This window comes from Oncorhynchus tshawytscha, linkage group LG12, assembly GCF_018296145.1.
Source record: "Oncorhynchus tshawytscha isolate Ot180627B linkage group LG12, Otsh_v2.0, whole genome shotgun sequence".
In the NCBI taxonomy this organism is placed as follows: Eukaryota; Metazoa; Chordata; class Actinopteri; order Salmoniformes; family Salmonidae; genus Oncorhynchus; species Oncorhynchus tshawytscha.
Window position 1 is genome coordinate 29,749,256 of NC_056440.1, and position 19,964 is coordinate 29,769,219.

At 41.7% G+C, this 19,964-nt stretch overlaps 1 long non-coding RNA gene across 3 annotated transcripts; it reads right to left on the minus strand.

Annotated features, from left to right (window-relative positions):
* Positions 1 to 2,572: 2,572 nt before the first annotated feature.
* On the minus strand, positions 2,573 to 12,275 carry LOC112262904. Of its 3 annotated transcripts, none has more exons than XR_002955428.2 (4): positions 12,013 to 12,275; positions 11,776 to 11,885; positions 9,983 to 10,604; positions 2,573 to 7,631 (listed from the first exon to the last, which is right to left on the minus strand). It is a non-coding gene; the product is annotated as an uncharacterized LOC112262904 (long non-coding RNA). The 3 variants fall into 3 exon arrangements; XR_006084816.1 differs by having other exon boundaries at positions 9,983 to 10,090; positions 10,504 to 10,604; positions 11,776 to 12,275; XR_002955427.2 differs by having other exon boundaries at positions 11,776 to 12,275.
* Positions 12,276 to 19,964: the final 7,689 nt, after the last annotated feature.

Genomic DNA, 19,964 nt, shown 5'->3' on the forward strand with positions numbered 1-19,964 from the left:
AATCTAAAATAGATTTTGATTTGTTTAACACTTTGTTTGGTTACTACATGATTCCATATGTGTTATTTCATAGTTTTGATGTCTTCACTATTATTCTACAATGTAGAAAATAGTACAAATAAATAAAAACCCTTGAATGAGTAGGTGTGTCCAAACTTTTGACTGGTACTGTACATATACCCTGATTTATTTATATTATAAGTCATTCAACCAGATGATGTCTCACAAAGACACAATTTAATATTTAATTTCCTGGGTAGATTACTGTCAACTTGTGGACATTTTGACCATTACAAAGGGTTACAAATATTATACTTATGATGTAAAAAAAAAAAGTGACAATCTGGCATCTTGAAAGTATGCTTTCTTGAATGGACATTGTTGTTGAAGTGCTCCTCACAGTTTGAAGGGGGTTGTTAATCACAGGCGCTTTTCAGCGTTGTGAATATTAAGGGCTCTGCATGTGTCAAACACGCTGTGGTAGTAATCACACTACGCTATGATTACTGCAATCAGGGACCAAATACATAGCCCCAGTCACCTGTCTATCACTCCACAGAGGCATGCTGGGGTGGGCTAGGCAGCCCGGGAGAGGAGTGGCAGGCTAGCTGTGACTGTGTGAATGCTGCCTCCTGAAGACAATATGAGAGAGCCTCCATGGGGGATTTTCACACACTGGAATACAGAGAGAGAACACAGTGAAGTGGCAACCAGCTGTTCTCACAGGGTGATAATATACTTCAAGAAAAATCATTATTGAACTTAAAATCGGTCCAAGAATCACCAGGCTCAGGGGAATGTTTTTGGAACATTCAAAAAATAAATACTGTAGAGGGAAGACGCAAGACAAAGAAGTACTTTTTAAAATAGTTTATTCAACAGAGACAAGGGAATGGTAAATATGTTTTATCAATACAGCAGATGAAATAAAAGATAGTAAGGCTATTATCAGTTTTTCAACATCCCAGCCATATTTTGTGAATAATTCTGTAGTGACACCACACAAAGGACAAGGATCAAAACCACTTAGACACTGTGTTGACTAGTGACGCTTTTGATTGAAGCTACTCTGAAAGACACTAGGTCCTCCAAAGCAAAACTGAACCCACCTTTGACAGTTGAGTCTGTATAATAAATGTGGTCTTAGTTTTTGCTAAATCAGTTCTAAATGTGCATTTGTTTTTACTATTAATCCCCATTAGCTGCTGCCAAACAGCAAAATTAATGCAGTTGTACAATTTGAAAAACATTACAATACATTCACAACAAATTTCTCAACATACTGTGTGCCCTCAGGCTCCTACTCCACTACCAAATATCTACAATACAAAATCCCTGTTTATGTGTGTGTATAGTGCGTATGTTATTGTGTGTGTGTGTGTATATGTGTGTGTGTGCCTATGTTAAGTGTATGTGCCTATGTTTGTGTTGCTTCATAGTCCCTGCTGTTCCATAAGGTGTATTTTATCTGTTTTTTTAAATCAAATTTTATTACTTGCATCAGTTACTTGATGTTGATGTTGAGTTCCATGTAGTCATGGCTCTATGTAGTAATGTGCACCTCCCATAGTCTGTTCTGGACTTGGGGACTCTTGTGAGACCTCTTGTGGCATGTCTTGTGCATGGTTGTCCGAACTGTGTCCAAGCTGTTTGTTACAGACAGACTTTTCTCCATCTTAGCTTCTGTTCTATCAATATGTTTTGACCATGACAGTTTACAATCCAGGGTTACTCCAAGCAGTTTAGTCACCTCAACTTGCTCAGTTTCCACATTATGTATTCCAAGATTTAGTTGAGGTTTAGGGTTTAGTGAATGATTTGTCCCAAATACAATGCTTTTAGTTTTAGAAATATTTAGGACGAACTTATTCCTTGCCACCCATTCTGAAACTAACCGCAGCTCTTTGTTAAGTGTTGCGGTCATTTCAGTCGCTGTAGTAGCTGACGGGTATAGTGTTGAGTCATCCGCAATTGAGTAGAGCCAGTGGCATGTCATTACTACAGATTGAAAAAAGTAACGGGCTGCCCTGGGAAATTCCTGATTCTACCTGGATTATGTTGGAGAGGCTTCCATTAAAACACCATCTGTGTTCTGTTAGACAGGTAACTCTTTATCCACGATATAGCAGGGGATGTAAAGCCATAACACATACGTTTTTCCAGCAGCAAACTATGATCGATCATGTCAAAAGCCGCACTGAAGTCTAAGAAAACAGCCTCTACAATAATTTTATCATCAGCCAATCATCAGTCATTTGTGTAAATAGTGGATGAAGACAACATTGCTATAGCATAACGTTACTCCATAGAAAAAACTGATAGAAAAACATACACACTTAAGGCGTCCTCATGCTTCCCAGTCAACACAGTTCGGAAGAGTTTGTGCATATATTATGAAGACATTATGTGACGTTTTTGTTAGTTTTGGACTTCGGTGGGCTGTTCTGACACATCCAAAACATTCTAGAGGCAAACCGAAGTTCTGAGACGAAATTAACCCCCATTCATCGGTGATTGGTCAACCGTAGGGATTCTTCAATAAAGTCTTTGTTGTCATTTAATGATAGACGACTCGTTTTCATGCACATTTATTAATTGAGAAATACTGCACCAAAAATCTTAGATGTACTATTGCATGACTAAGATCTCCTCTGCAAAAAAGTCTAAATTAATGACAGATTTCCTGAATTATCTTCGATTAATTCTGACTATTTTAAGGAAGCATGTACTGGCTATGGCATCTCAAATTGATAAACAGTACTATTGCTGCTTTTTCAAATTTTCAAGCAAAGGTCTTTTAAGGGAGTATGCGGCAGACTCATTCGGTTCACCTAGCCGAATTTGGCTAGGCGCCAGCCGAACTGGAGCATGCTGAATCCTTAACACTCATTCAGACAAAAACAATGACGGCATCATGCACACAGTTTGAGAATCAATGTACACACACACACACACACACACACGCGCAACACACACGTACACACACACGCACACAGGGGGGGATGGCTTGCTGAACCAAAACCTGATAACTCTCAGCACAACAGTCATTTCAGTTAGTTTGTTAGATAATTAGTTAATTAGTAGGTTAGTTAGTTTGTTAGTTTCTGGGAAGCTGTTTCATGCCCCAATAGTTAGTGCTTTCTCACTCTAGTGCAGGTTAAGTAAAGTGTCACACGATCAAGGACACAGGGATGTCTATCCTCATGACGACTCAGGAAGTAAAGAAACGATACTGCATGGCCTACTAGATGCTGTTTGATCTCACCAAAGGGCAGGATGAAGTGATGGGTGATAAGTTGGTCGCAGCATGGTTAGACAGCATTGAAAGCACCACCACATGTTAGTCTGAGAGAAGATACAGTATGTTAGTAAGAGCAGCAGGTTAGTGTTTTTTGTCATGAATGTTGTTCTGGAGTTCACTCTGCAGAGTGGTCACTAGGTAGCACAACCACAAAGTCATGAAATCTGATGTTAAACCTAATGTTAAATGTATCCTTACCCACAATGTTAGTGCTAATGACCAAAAAACAAAAACATTTATTTTTACAATATAGACCATTTTGACTTTGCAGCTGGCCTATCTAAGGGGAAATCGGTCAGTTCTGCCTTCAGGACAAGACTCATGACAATAAACGTCAACCTGCGTAAGAGCAAAGAATCAATGGCCAAATTCTGAGGCCTCATCTGGGGTTGTTAGTACCAGTCACCACTCAGTTAGTAGTAAAACAGGTAAGGGTTGCTATTTGCTTTGGTTTATCTAATAAGAGAATACACATGTGTCTATGCAGGCTACAAACCAAGCACTGAGCTGCAATACCTTTTAGAGGTTGGCCACACAATGGACAGGGGGACAAACATTTGTCAGCCATTATTTGTTAAACTATTAAGATGGAACACTTTTTACAAAAAATAATACAATTCTTTAGCATAGTTACTGAAACATTTGTAACATGTTTTTAGGCGTCCCCTGAGCAGAAGTGTGTGGTCAACCCAGTGAGCTACAGGTAGGTAGGTGCGCTTTGTCTTTAAATCTATTGGTTAATCCAGCTTCCCATCCCAGATCCTGGAATCATTCTCACCGTTGTGCTTTAGGGGCCAAAAGTAAAACATCTCAACAAGCAACTTACTGAGCTTAAGGTTATGACAGATAGATAAATACATAGTTATTGTATATGATTTTGGGTGATCTGTGTCTGGTGGAAGAAAGGTTTCAGGAAAATGGGAGAAGATTCTGTCTCAGACTCGGTGCACAAAGCAAAGAGTAGTTAATGTTAATGTGTTTGAAATTACAAGCCCAGCCAACATCATCCACAGTACGTACAGGTTAGTATTAATAACCACAGGTCTGCTAGCCAGATCATCCTCGATACAAGTCAATATTCAACGTCCTTCCATGTCTGAGGACGTCGGGAGATGATGTGGAAATTGGCCTCTAAGGGCAACAGTGAGCGCTGTTAGATTCAAGTAGGTTTCAGTTTTTCTAGGGGGTTATAGGTAGGGATGGCAGATAGCAAATGGCATCTGCCTCGTGTCCCAAAAGTTGCGTGTTCAAATCCCTCAATATGAAGTTGTTTTTGAGATTTTTGTTTTAAGCCTATTCCAAACCTTAACCATTCGTAGTTGATACCTAACCTTAGCCTTAAACACTGAAATTTGAAATGTGATGTTTGATAAACATGGATGAACGTCTATTCTGACGTGAGACTGTCAGAGCTAGTTGCAGCATACATTACACACACACACACACACACACACACACACACACACACACACACACACACACACACACACACACACACACACACACACACACACACACACACACCAGAGAGGGGATGGATTGCTGAACATAAACCTCCAAACCTGATAACTCTCAGTACACAATTAGTCATTTCAGTTAGTTTGTTAGATAATTAGTTAATTAGTAGGTTAGTTAGTTTGTTAGTTTCTGGGAAGCTGTTTCATGCCCCAATAGTTAGTGCTTTCTCACTCTAGTGCAGGTTAAGTAAAGTGTCACACGATCAAGGACACAGGGATGTCTATCCTCATGACGACTCAGGAAGTAAAGAAACGATACTGCATGGCCTACTAGATGCTGTTTGATCTCACCAAGGGGCAGGGAGAAATGATGGGTGATAAGTTGGTCACAGCATGGTTAGACTTCATTGAAAGAAGCACCACGTGTTAGTCTGAGAGAAGATACTAACATACTGTAAGAGCAAGAAATCAATGGCCAAAGTATTAGGCCTTATCCAGGGTTGTTGTTCATATACCAGTCACCACTCAGTTAGTAGTAAAACAGGTAAGGGTTGCTATTTGCTTTGGTTTATCTAATAAGAGAATACACATGTGTCTATGCAGGCTACAAACCAAGCACTGAGCTGCAATACCTTTTAGAGGTTGGCCACACAATGGACAGGGGGACAAACATTTGTCAGCCATTATTTGTTAAACTATTAAGATGGAACACTTTTGACAAAAAATAATACAATTCTTTAGCATAGTTACTGAAACATTTGTAACATGTTTTTAGGCGTCCCCTGAGCAGAAGTGTGTGGTCAACCCAGTGAGCTACAGGTAGGTAGGTGCGCTTTGTCTTTAAATCTATTGGTTAATCCAGCTTCCCATCCCAGATCCTGGAATCATTCTCACCGTTGTGCTTTAGGGGCCAAAAGTAAAACATCTCAACAAGCAACTTACTGAGCTTAAGGTTATGACAGATAGATAAATACATAGTTATTGTATATGATTTTGGGTGATCTGTGTCTGGTGGAAGAAAGGTTTCAGGAAAATGGGAGAGGTACAAGTTAGTATAGTACAGGTTAGTGTAAGTAACAAAATGTCTGTTACCAGACATTAGTACTGTTAGGTATTAGAGGGTATTTGTTAGTGTATTTATTAAGGAATGCCAAGAGAGCTGATGGTTTGGTTTCAATGGGTAAGGAAATTAATTACACTAAGAGCCACACTCTTAAACTCAAAATGTACACCTACACCACAGGACTTTGTTGGCACCTTAATTTGGGAGGAAGGGCTCATGGCTGGAGCAGAATGAATAGACTGGTATCAAATATATCAAATATATGGTTTCCATGTGTTTGATAACATTCCATTTGCTCCGTTCCGGCCATTCAAATGAGCCGTCCTACCCTCAACGGGGCTTGGGGTTTAGTTTGGTTGATTATCTTGATTAGTGACTGTTAGATTGTTAGTCCAGGTTAGCAAACCAGGATTACTCTGGTGTTGGTTAGTTCTATATGACTCTAGCTGAGGTTATTGGGAGTTGCAGTACATGCAGAAATCACAAGACAAACCAGGCCTCGGGAGACCATCCAAACACCGCCACAAACACTGACACAACCCTATTAAAGTCATAACATCCTCATAACACTCCTGTAACATTAGAGTAGACTAACGATAACAAGCATGAGCTGCTGGAGTGGTATGGGTATGTCAACTGGGTTAAGACGTCCGCATGCTTCCCAGCCAAAACAGTTCAATAGAATTTGTGCATATATTATGACATCATTTTGTGATGTTTTTGTTAGCTCTGGACTTTAGCAATGTTTTTTTCGGCTGTTCGAGCTCAACATTTTTTCTAGAGGCAAGCCAAAGTCGGTAGCCGAAATCTACGCTCCTTCGTTGGTGATTGGTCAACAGTAGGGATTCTTCAATAAAGTCTTTGTTGTAATTCAACGAGAGACGACATGTTTTCATGCAAATGTTTTCATTGAGAAATACTGCACCAGACATCTCAATTAGATGTCAAATTGCGCGACTAAGATCTCTGCAAAAACGTCAAATTGTATGACGGATTTCTTGAGTTATCTTAGATTCATTCTGAATATTTTGAGTAAGTTTATACTGGCTACGGTATGTCAAAATGGACAATCGGTACTATTGTCGCTTTTTTATTGTTTTCCAAGTGAAGATCTTTTAAGGGAGGATGCAAGCCCACTTGTTCGGTTTGCCTAGCCAACTTCGGGAAGGCGTCAGCCAAACTGAAGCATGCTGACGCCTTTAGGAGCACATCAATTAAATTAGCAGGAAGGCCATCTTAGCAGACTCAACCTTGTTAGTCATGTTAGACATCAGAGGTAGAAGGAAGTGAGTAAGGTGTTAAAAGTGTTGCCAAGGTTACCGAGAAGAGAAAGGTGCTGACAGCATGAGGAGAAGCAGGCATCAGAGAGAGGTGTTAGTCTCTCGCTGCTTTGATCAGCTGAACAGTGTGGAAGGGGATGATAAAGTGTTATTTTACAGTGGAGGGGAGAGAGCTCCCTCAGGTAAACAATATTTAAAGAAATGAAAGCGCCAAAGCATCAGACAACACTAAAACCCCACCCTTTATGGGTCTCTCTTATGGCATGAAATGTGGTCCTGAATGACGTCCTGAATGACGTCGGCATAAAATAGACTACAATTAAAGGGGCCAGCAACATGCCAATGGTACTTCCAAATAATAATAATAACAATAATAATCACTGTAAGATCTCCTTCTAACACAAATCGATAGCAAAAGAAGTGTGCTCCGTCAGTAGCCTTGTAGTAATGTTCATTCGTCAGTGGGTGAAAGCCATAGGTCCCAGTTCCTGTCCCAGTTCCAATTCGGTAAGGATGAACCGCGTTGACAACTGCAGGGGAGATGACATGACAACACAGTCACTGAGTTCTGTTCTACATTACACAAGATGTGTAGACAACTGAGCAGCAGAGAAAGACTGATGGACTGAATAGCAGACAGTTTGACAGGCGCAAAGAAGTGACACCTCAACTAAAACAGGTGGAGGGAGCAGAGAAGCAGCCATTAGTTTAGGCTGACATGGTGCTAGGGTGAAGAGGACAATAGACATTAATTCTGCACCCGAAATGTCACACATTTTGTCGCAAAAATTAAAGTCAAGAGGGCTCTTTGAGTGTGTGTGTGTGTGTGTGTGTGTGTGTGTGTGTGTGTGTGTGTGTGTGTGTGTGTGTGTGTGTGTGTGTGTGTGTGTGTGTGTGTGTGTGTGTGTGTGTGTGTGTGTGTGTGTGTGTGTGTGTGTGTGTGTGTGTGTGTGTGTGTGTGTGTGTGTGTGTGTGTGTGTGTGTGTGTGTGTGTGTGTGTGTGTGTGTGTGTGTGTGTGTGTGTGTGTGTGTGTGTGTGTGTGTGTGTGTGTGTGTGTGTGTGTGTGTGTGTGTGTGTGTGTGTGTGTGTGTGTGTGTGTGTGTGTGTGTGTGTGTGTGTGTGTGTGTGTGTGTGTGTGTGTGTGTGTGTGTGTGTGTGTGTGTGTGTGTGTGAAATGCATGAAATCAGGATTATTGGCCAGGGGCAGGATTTTAAGCTTTAAAGCTTCTGCAAAGAGAGATCCAGAATATGTTTGTGTTGCCTTGGTGAGGACAATCTCCCCCACACCACGGTCCCCCACCCTCAACTCCACTCTCAGCACATATGTAGGCTACCCTTCCACAGCCTCTTTTTCTCTAGCTCTTGGTTGACCTGACCCAACCAAACACATTTTATAGGCTAATCTGGCATACGTCATATTTTAAAGATAATCAGCCATGAAAGCAGGTTAGACAAATCTGATTTAGTTATGGCTCTACTTTCAGGTTGTTTTGCTCTCCACCTCTTCTCTGTGACAGTATAGGGCGACTGCACTGTTATAATGCGGTGGATTTATGAATTAACACACTAAACTAATCCCTTACTTTCCATGTCACCCTCCCTATCATATACCCTCTCATATACCCTCTCTTTTAGATCACTCACAGCCGAAAATATTAATATGTTATATTCATCCAATGTCTGCCACAATTTTGGATGACGTGATGATGTCCCCGCTACTCATGCTGCTCCCTGTGCGCATTGATTGCTAGTGCGCATGTGATGTTGGTCCACTTAAACCAGATGCAACCCGGATATAGACAGTCCATGAATCGGCGTAAGCGAACGTGAGTAGATTACCTTGAAAACAACAGTCAGACATCTTGGACGCATTCTCCATTTCTTTATACCTCAGTGGATAGATCAGGTTAGATACACACAGACCTCGTAGACCGCATGAGAGAGGAATGTACACAACACAACAACGAGAGGGATAGAGACCATTCGTGAAAGTATGCCTTATCTACTTTGAAGAACCAGTAAAATGATTTTGTCAGACAGCTAGGCAGGCTAGCCTAGCTAAATAAGATTACTAAAGCCAGTAGTACAGTATGGGGAGCACAGAGATACCATTCGATGGTTGTCTGGCTGGCTGGCTGTTACTGCCTAAGCAGAGATGAGCTATGACTAAGGCAGTGGGGTCCCCAGAAATAATGGCAAAAAAAATGGGTCCTGCTGAAAAAGTTTCAATACCACTGCTTTAAGGAATTCAAAATAATAAAGTCATCAAATAAAAACGAAGTAATATACACTACTGAAATATTGTATTATTTCATAGTAATTTACTATTTTTCTATTGGATGTCTACCCAATGTGGACCTGACAGAGACAATGGAATATGTTCAATGTTTTGGCAATTAAAGGTTCACTATTGTGGGGTTTGGAATTTCCATTAAAAACTCTAAAATCATTTTAATGCCATTATTCCATAATGCATTTAATTAATGTAAAAAAATATTTAAATCGGATAAGAAGATTATATTTTAATAATCAAACCAACTTCAAAAAGCACTTATCGCTCAGCATGAACCTTCTCTCTTGGCATGAGAACATACTGTACAGTACATCCTCAAACGCAGCACTGGTCTTTGTGTCAGTAGAAGGCCCTTGAACCAGTGTGCAACGAGAGGTCTCATTTGCTCAAAAGCCAATATTCTAACAAAACCTCACAGGCATATCGGGGGAAGAGAGTCCACCTCAGCGTAGGTTTCTGGATTGTCTTTCTAACAAGGGCATTTGAAAGGGTTTTGGCTCTCTCTGAATATAGATTGGCAACAAATATACTTTCTTAATTAATCAATGACTTCAACAAAAATAAATTAGTTTGAGAAATAGTTGTACCTGTTTAGAAAACAGCTTTGTAGACAGCTCTGTCAGTCTGGTCATGTTGTTGACTCGTCTAAATGGCATCTGAGGGCTGGCACCATCTCAGTATCCTCCTCAGCATATCTGGAGAGAAACACAGAGCAGCAAGCAGCAGAAAGTGGAACGCAACCCCCTGGAACACCTGCCCCCAAAACCCTACCAAAGAGAGGCTGGACCGTTGGACTTGACTACTGCCTAAAGATACCATGGGATGCAGGAGGGAAGGGTTAATAAAATTCCCAGAATCATAGGTGATTAGGAACAGTTACTAAACAGTTATTAACCTTTTTTTTAAATCTTATTTGAAATGTTTTACCTTACACTGACCTAATTGAAATTAATATCTTGCTTCGGTAGCTCCCCTAATAAAAACAATAGTCAATACAAATTTAATGGAGGAACGGAGCCTACAAGACATCATTACCACCAATAGTAGTGGTTAATCCTCTGTCTTTAGAAGAACCCCTTCAATATGTGTGGATATACTGGACGCATACCTGTCTCCCTACTCCTGTATTCATCAGTCCATCGGGGACCCCAGGGAATCTCAGTTGTCATGGGGACGTGCCTCCTGCCAGCTGGGCTGTGGGTTTGGCCACTGTAGACAGAGGGCATCCATTAGCCAGCAGCACTGTTCTATTTAAACAGCAGCAGTGGAGGTGGACAGGGTGAGATAAGAACTGTTTATAATAAAACTAGATGGATGCACACGGCCCCTGCTTCATCACAAACTGATGTGGTAGAGGGGCCGCAGGCATGAATTTCTCCTCAAAGAAAAATGTATGATGTATAGGCATATCCTATAATTATTTATTTATCTCCATCATGGAACAGAATAGCTAGCCTAAACGAACAAGGCATATGATACAGTGGTAGCTGACTCACTGTGCAGTTGCTGCATTCGAATGTCTAAATTATTTACTATGTAGGGCTAGACTAGTTGGTCCTGCAGAGATTTGCCTTTAAACTGAAATGGGGGCGTTGAAATGGTATTCAGCTCTCATAAATCCGCATATACAACGAGTGTAAAAAATATTAAGAATACCTTCCTAATATCGAGTTGCAACCCCCCAACCACCCAAAGGCACTTCAATATTTTGTCTTGCCCATTCACCCTATGAATGGCACACATACACAATCCATCTCTCAATTGTCTGAAGGCTTCAAAATCCTTCTTAAACCTGTCTCCTCTCCTTCATCTACACTGACTGAAGTGAATTTAACATCAATAAGGGAGCATAGCTTTCACCTGAATTCACCTGGTAAGTCTATGTCATGGAAAAAATGCAGGTGTTCTTAATGTTTTGTATACTCAGTGTATGCCTGTCACTGAAAGTCTCTCAATTAGCCCATGTCAGTAAAAACAAATTTGACTAGTAAATTAGTCTAGCCAGCTATCTAAATGTATAGTAATTATATCCAAATGACCGACCATTTCATATTCATAATGTTTTGTACGTTGTGTTACAAGACATACTTTCCAAATGCACCTCAGAATGAAGCTTCGTCACACAGATTGATGATTCAATTATGATTAAAACCATTGAACACCATACATTATGACTGTTTTAATCATTTCTCATCCTATATTCTCTTCGGCATAATGATCACGGGTATTATTCTCCCCAGGACAGAAACCAGGCAATGGGACAATAATTGTAGGCTGTCTGAAGCTACGGTTTTGTGAGCGTTTCACAGATTAAAATGAAGAATCAAACATATTTTTAAACGAATATCAGAAGATAGAAAATCGGTCAGTGGTCTCTTACCTTTTGCATTGATGCAAGTTTGACCATCGGTCCAAAATGCACCTGTCTCGCACCATCTGTGTCAGCAAGGATGGCGCGATAAAGGGCTCCAACTGTGTCCGACTAATCCTCTTCGGGTAGAATGAGCGATGTACAAAATTGTCAGTGATATATAGTATAGATATTCGGAATGAAAAGCGAATCTTTATCATCAATGGTTTTGTGATGCCGAGCGCACAAAAACCTATTCCAATTTACCCGTGGAGTGCGTCAGTTTGCCTTGAGCAGAGAGGTCGGGTGAGAGCGGAGCAGCTGCCTCTGATGGGCGGTTAATAATGGAAAGTAAATAACAAGACTGAAGCCTGGACAAAGGAGTGTTTGGATGGCACGAGGAATTAACCCGCAGATGTCTGTATTTTGTATGCGAGCGCTTGTAGGCTACGGACTCCAGCTGCCACAGATCTACGAGTACGTTCTATTGTAATGCAAACTGGTGACAGAATGAATGCCCGTCAGTCTCCTCTACCATCTGCGTTCCCTCGGTAACCAGAAACTTGCCTGTAGGCGCCATCCAAGCGTTTTCACATTGGCTACAGATTATGGCTAAAACAATATAATCTCTGCAGTGAGTCTGAATACAATAGAATGAAACACTTAATCCGGGGATGTCTAGGCCAATGCCATTTTAGCCCATATAGTGTCCAGTTTGGTAAGAAATTATCATATGATTAGCCTTGCCTGCACAGTGCCATGGGGAAATTGAAAGAAAGAACCCTCCTATATGTGTGAACCCCTATAATCTATTCTAAATAATGGCCTCATCTCACACAAAAAGCAATTATATGCTAGAATGGTCATTAATTTTTTTGTAAACTCAGCAAAAAAATAAACGTCCTCTCACTGTCAACTGCGTTTATTTTCAGCAAACTTAACATGTGTAACAATTTGGATGAACATAACAAGATTCAACAACTGAGACATAAACTGAACAAGTTCCACAGACATGTGACTAACATAAATGGAATAATGTGTCCCTGAACAAAGGGGGGGGGTCAAAATCAAAAGTAACAGTCAGTATCTGGTGTGGCCACCAGCTGCATTAAGTACTGCAGTGCATCTCCTCCTCATGGACTGCACCAGATTTGCCAGTTCTTTCTGTAAGATGTTACCCCACTCTTCCACCAAGGCACCTGCGAGTTCCCGGACATTTCTGGGGGGAATGGCCCTAGCCCTCACCCTCCGATCCAACAGGTCCCAGACATGTCCCATTGAGATCCAGGCTCTTTGCTGGCCATGGCAGAACACTGACATTACTGTCTTGCAAGAAATCATGCACAGAACGAGCAGTATGGCTGGTGGCATTGTCATGCTGGAGGCTCATGTCAGGATGAGGCTGCAGGAAGGGTACCACATGGATGTCTTCCCTATAATGCACAGAGTTGAGATTGCCTGCAATGACAACAAGCTCAGTCCGATGATGCTGTGACACACCATCCCAGACCATGACGGACCCTCCACCTCCAAATCAATCCCACTCCAGAGTACAGGCCTCTGTGTAACGCTCATTCTTTCAACGATAAATGCAAATCTGACCATCAACCCTGGTGAGACAAAACCGCGACTTGTCAGTGAAGAGCACTTTTTGCCAGTCCTGTCTGGTCCAGCGACGGTGGGTTTGTGCCCATAGGCGATGTTGTTGCCGGTGATGTCTGGTGAGGACCTGCCTTACAACAGGCCTACAAGCCCTCAGTCCAGCCTCTCTCAGCCTATTGCGGACAGCCTGAGCACTGATGGAGGGATTGTGCATTCCTGGTGTAACTCGGGCAGTTGTTGTTGCCATCCTGTACCTGTCCCGCAGGTGTGATGTTCGGATGTATCGATTCTGTGCAGGTGTTGTTACACGTGGTCTGCCACCACAAGGACGATCAGCTGTCTATCCTGTCTTCCTGTAGCTCTGTCTTAGGTGTCTCACAGTATGTACAATGCAATTTATTGCCCGGCCACATCTGCAGTCCTCATGTCTCCTTGCAGCATGCCTAAGGCACATTCATTCAGATGAGCAGGGACCCTGGGCATCTTTCATTTGGTGTTGTTCAGAGTCAGTAGAAAGGCCTCTTTAGTGTCCTAAGTTTTCATAACTGTGACCATAATTGCCTACCGTCTGTAAGCTGTTAGTGTCTTAATGACCGTTCCACAGGTGCATGTTCATTAATTGTTTATGGTTCATTGAACAAGCATGGGAAACAGTGTTTAAACCATTTACAATGAAGATCTGTGAAGACATTTGGATTTTTACGAATTATCTTTGAAAGACAGGGTCCTGAAAAAGGTACGTTTCTTTTTTTGCTGAGTTTATATTCATTAGCATCCAGCATGGTGCTGTCATCCAACAGTCTGCACTCGGAGCCATTTCTCCACTCTTGTTTGAAGGTTGTTCATTCACTGTTCTCTTTTCTCTTGCTTCCTTTCATCTCTCACATAAATTAATTCTATCCACGATTAAAGCTATCACACAATTTTGTAATTTGGCAGAACTATCCTTTAAACGAAACGCGTTGTAAGATTTGGTCACTTTGGGATTTTGTAGCTGAGGGAAACAAACATGACGTCACGTTGCTACTTCCTGAAAAGATTGAGAGCTTGTTCACTGAATTTAGATTATTTGTCTTTCTTTTTTCCAATGTGTGAAGCATGTTTTGGCATATGATATTAACTATTTTAATAAAACAGAGCTACTGTCAAGTTGCTGTAATGTCAAGCCAAAATAAGTTCATGAGTAAGAATTTGCTTAACAAGTCACATAATAAGTTGCATGGACTCTGTGTGCAATTATAGTGTTTAACATGATTTTTGAATGACTACTTCATCTCTGTACCCCACACATATTTATATGTAAGGTCCCTCAGTCGAGCAGTGAATTTCAAACACCGACTCAACCACAAAGACCAGGGAGGTTTTCCAATGCCTCACAAAGAAGGGCACCAATTGGTAGATGGGTAAAAAAAAGCAGACATTGAATATTCCTTTGAGCATGATGAAGTTATTAATTGCACTTTGGATGGTGTATCAATACATCCAGTCACTACAAAGATACAGGTGTCCTTCATAACTCAGTTGCCAGAGAGGAAGGAAACCGATCAGGGATTTCACCGTGAGGCCAATGGTGACTTTAAAAATGTTACAGAATTTGATGGCTGTGATAGTAGAAAACTGAGGATGGCTCAATAAAATTGTAGTTACTCCACAATACTAACCTTATTGACAGAGTGAAAAGAAGGAAGCCTGTACAGAATACAAACATTCCAAAACATGCATCCTGTTTGCAACAAGTCACTAAAGTAATACTGCAAAAAAATGTGGCAAAGCAATAAACTTTTTGAAATGAATACAAAGTGTTATGTTTGGGCCAAATACAATACAACACATTACTGAGTACCACTCTCCATATTTTCAAGCATAGTGGTGGCTACAACATGTTATTGGTATGCTTGTAACTTTCAGGGACTAAAAATACAGAAGGGAGCGAAGCACAGGCAAAATCCTAGAGGAAAACCTGGTTCAGTCTGCTTTCCACCTGACAATGGGAGAATAAGTCATCTTTCAGCAGGACAATAATCTAAAACACAATGCCAAATCTACACTGGAGTTGCTTACCAAGACGACAATAAATGTTCCTGAGTGGCTGAGTTATAGTTGACTGAAATCTATGGCAAGACCTTGTCTAGGAATGATCAACAACCAATTTGACAGAGACTGAAGAATTTAAAAAACAATAAAATGGGTAAACATTGCACAATCCATGTGTGGAAAGCTCTTAGAGACTTACCCAGAAAGATTGTAATTGCTGCCAAAGGTTCTTCTAGAAATAATTGACTTATAACCTTTATTTAACTAGGCAAGTCAGTTGTGGGTTAACTGCCTTGTTCAGGGGCAGAACGACAGATTTGTACCTTGTCAGCTCGGGGATTTGAACTTGCAACCTTCCAGTTAGTAGTCCAACACTCTAACCGCTAGGCTACCCTGCCACCCAGGGTAGCCACACATTTAGCGTGAATAGGTGTGAATACCTATGTACAGTGCCTTTGCGAAAGTATTCGGCCCCCTTGAACTTTGCGACCTTTTGCCACATTTCAGGCTTCAAACATAAAGATATAAAACTGTATTTTTTTGTGAAGAATCAACAACAAGTGGGACACAATCATGAAGTGGAACAGCATTTATTGGATATTTCAAACTTTTTTAACAAATCAAAAACTGAAAAATTGGGCGTGCAAAATTATTCAGCCCCCTTAAGTTAATACTTTGTAGCGCCACCTTTTGCTGAGATTACAGCTGTAAGTCGCTTGGGGTATGTCTCTATCAGTTTCGCACATTGAGAGACTGAAATTTTTTCCCATTCCTCCTTGCAAAACAGCTCGAGCTCAGTGAGGTTGGATGGAGAGCATTTGTGAACAGCAGTTTTCAGTTCTTTCCACAGATTCTCGATTGGATTCAGGTCTGGACTTTGACTTGGACATTCTAACACCTGGATATGTTTATTTTTGAACCATTCCATTGTAGATTTTGCTTTATGTTTTGGATCATTGTCTTGTTGGAAGACAAATCTCCGCCCCAGTCTCAGGTCTTTTGCAGACTCCATCAGGTTTTCTTCCAGAATGGTCCTGTATTTGGCTCCATCCATCTTCCCATCAATTTTAACCATCTTCCCTGTCCCTGCTGAAGAAAAGCAGGCCCAAACCATGATGCTGCCACCACCATGTTTGACAGTGGGGATGGTGTGTTCAGGGTGATGAGCTGTGTTGCTTTTACGCCAAACATAACGTTTTGCATTGTTGCCAAAAAGTTCAATTTTGGTTTCATCTGACCAGAGCACCTTCTTCCACATGTTTGGTGTGTCTCCCAGGTGGCTTGTGGCAAACTTTAAACAAACTTTTTATGGATATCTTTAAGAAATGGCTTTCTTCTTGCCACTCTTCCATAAAGGCCAGATTTGTGCAATATACGACTGATTGTTGTCCTATGGACAGAGTCTCTCACCTCAGCTGTAGATCTCTGCAGTTCATCCAGAGTGATCATGGGCCTCTTGGCTGCATCTCTGATCAGTCTTCTCCTTGTATGAGCTGAAAGTTTAGAGTGACGGCCAGGTCTTGTAGATTTGCAGTGGTCTGATACTCCTTCTATTTTAATATTATCGCTTGCACGGTGCTCCTTGGGATGTTTAAAGCTTGGGAAATCTTTTTGTATCCAAATCCGGCTTTAAACTTCTTTACAACAGTATCTCGGACCTGCCTGGTGTGTTCCTTGTTCTTCATGATGCTCTCTGCGCTTTTAACGGACCTCAGACTATCACAGTGCAGGTGCATTTATACGGAGACTTGATTACACACAGGTGGATTGTATTTATCATCATTAGTCATTTAGGTCAACATTGGATCATTCAGAGATCCTCACTGAACTTCTGGAGAGAGTTTGCTGCACTGAAAGTAAAGGGGCTGAATAATTTTGCATGCCCAATTTTTCAGTTTTTGATTTGTTAAAAAAGTTTGAAATATCCAATAAATGTCGTTCCACTTCATGATTGTGTCCCACTTGTTGTTGATTCTTCACAAACAAATACAGTTTTATATCTTTATGTTTGAAGCCTGAAATGTCGCAAAGTTCAAGGGGGGCGAATACTTTCGCAAGGCACTGTAAGTATACTATCGAATAGGTCTTGCGGAGGTGTGGTTATAGTTAATTGGATCAACCGAATCTGCATGTAAAATGTCCTATTGATAAGTGTACTATCGAATAGGTCTTGTGGAGGTGTGGTTGGATCGACTGAATCTGCATGAAAAATGCCCTATTAAAAAGTTGTGTACTATTTAACAGGTTATGTAAGAGGTGTAGTCGAGTAGATATAGTATATGTAGGTTTGGCGTTCCACAAGACAGAGATCGGGAATGATGTGACCATTGCACATCAAACAATAACATAATATAGCCAGTTTGAAGTTCCGCGATTTTGTTGTGCCCAATTCGGAGAAAACATTTGTTGGGGAACAATTGCCATACTGTGAATGGATAAACGGGGTAATATTGACGGCCGCTGAGCCAAATACTGTTCAGTCGCCGAGCTGTGAATTGGCCCAGCCGCCGTGCTAAAATATTGACTGTTTCTGATTTCCCTCTTTCCGCTGTTGGTATTCCCCAGGAGATAAAATTATTCTGACAATTGTTATAGAACCGCTTGAATTTGCTAACATATTGTTCCAAGAGGTGATTGCTGAATTATTTTTAGAAAGTATTTAAATAATTAGCTGAACGATTTTTGGTTTTTCTCAATTCTATCGGTATTTCCTAAAGAGATAGAATTACTCTGACATTTGTACTAGAACCGCCTAAATTCACTAATATACTAATCCAAAAGGAAATTGACGAATCATTTCTAGAGAATACCTAAATAAATCGCTGAACAAATTCAAATTACATGCCGGAGAGGCACACACGTAACTGCCACCACATTACTGATAAAATCTTTCTGTGCGAGGGTGGGGGCGCATAAGATAAGATAAGCCTGAGCCAGCACCGCAGTACATCCCTGGTCTCGATCAAGGACGGGCTGAGTATACAAAGATAAAAATAAACACCACACAAAGGACTGACTAAAACCTAGATAACGCATTATACACATTATCAGACGAATGAGATAAAATATCTGCAGCCACCACCCCAAATACCCTCCCCCACAGTAGTATATCCTGCAACAGCAACAGCCACAATGGGCTCAACGGGGCCCCTACACTGGACCATACAGAGGGGGAAACTACCAGTGTTTTAACTGCGGAATTCCCAGTCACTATGCCAGAGATTGCATGAAACCACTCTCCCCGCAGCAACAACAATGGAGAGAAAGAGGACGTGGAGGAGCACCAGGAAGAGAGGAGAGGAGGACCCTCTCCTAATCACATGCAGCAGCAACAGCAAGATTACAACCAACCACAGTTCCAAAGTATGGCAGGGAACACCATGCCCTGGCCATGAAGATGCCCACCACCCACGGCAGGAGAAGGGAGACAACATTTTCAACAGCACACTGAACCAACAATGATGTGCGAAGTTGAGGGTGTCCCCCATCAGTTCCTGGTAGACACAGGATGCACCTATTCTACTATCAAGTTCCCTCAATCATGAGGCTGTAACATTCTCTGATTCCATGAAACACCAGTTCCTGTACTGTCCAAAATGGTCAACCTACAGACGGGGTGGCACCATCTGAAAGTGGAGTGGAAGTCAACCCTCCTTCAACACCTGACCAGTAAGAATTAGGATGCCACCTCCATGTCTGAAACCCAAGAAGTGTACTGGCTAAAGTGCCTACCCACAGGCCCCGCCACCCTCACATCCAGCTTAAGTTCAACCAACTGAAAACTCAAATCTACACTCTGCACCCTTATAAGACTCCCCAAGCTGAGACACTGATGACTGCCCCTACACTGAAGACTGGGACGAAGACATGATGCACCTGACCCCACCTATCAGGTGTTGTACCATTGTGTGTGGCCCAGAGGGGGTGGCAGCATCGGTCATCCTACGACCAAGGAACCTCCATGCACCCCTGGCCTGGACGGCTGAAGCATCAACAGCCATTGCACTCCTGAAAACAGATCTATCACCAGCAGCAGCTCTGACTGCACCTGACTACAAGAACAAGTTCCATTTGGATGTTTCTGAAAAGGAAGGATTCACCTCATCCGTCCTATTCCAGAAACAAGAGGGGGAGAGAAGTGTCTTGATGTACCACTCTTCCAAACTTCACCACATTGAGGTAGGACAGACAACATGCTCCAGATACGTTGCTGCAGTAGCAAAAGCTATTGGAAAAAACAGCTCACCTCGTGATGTGTGACCTGAAGAATGAACCACTGACTAATCCCGACCACTGGCTGTACACTGATGGCTGCTGCTACAAAGGAGAAGAAGGAAACATAGCAGCCTATGCGGTGGTACAGCAACTCCCAGACGGCTCACATGTCACCCTTGAATCAGCCATCATCCCTCAACCAGCACCTGCCCAATTAGCTGAAATCATCGGATTGACGCAGGCCCTCATCAGAGGAAAAGGAAAGACTGTGAATATCTATACAGACTCAGCCTATGCCCATGGAGCAGTCCACACTGATGGACCCAGAACTTTTACGAGAAGCACATGGCCCCACACACGAAGGCAAA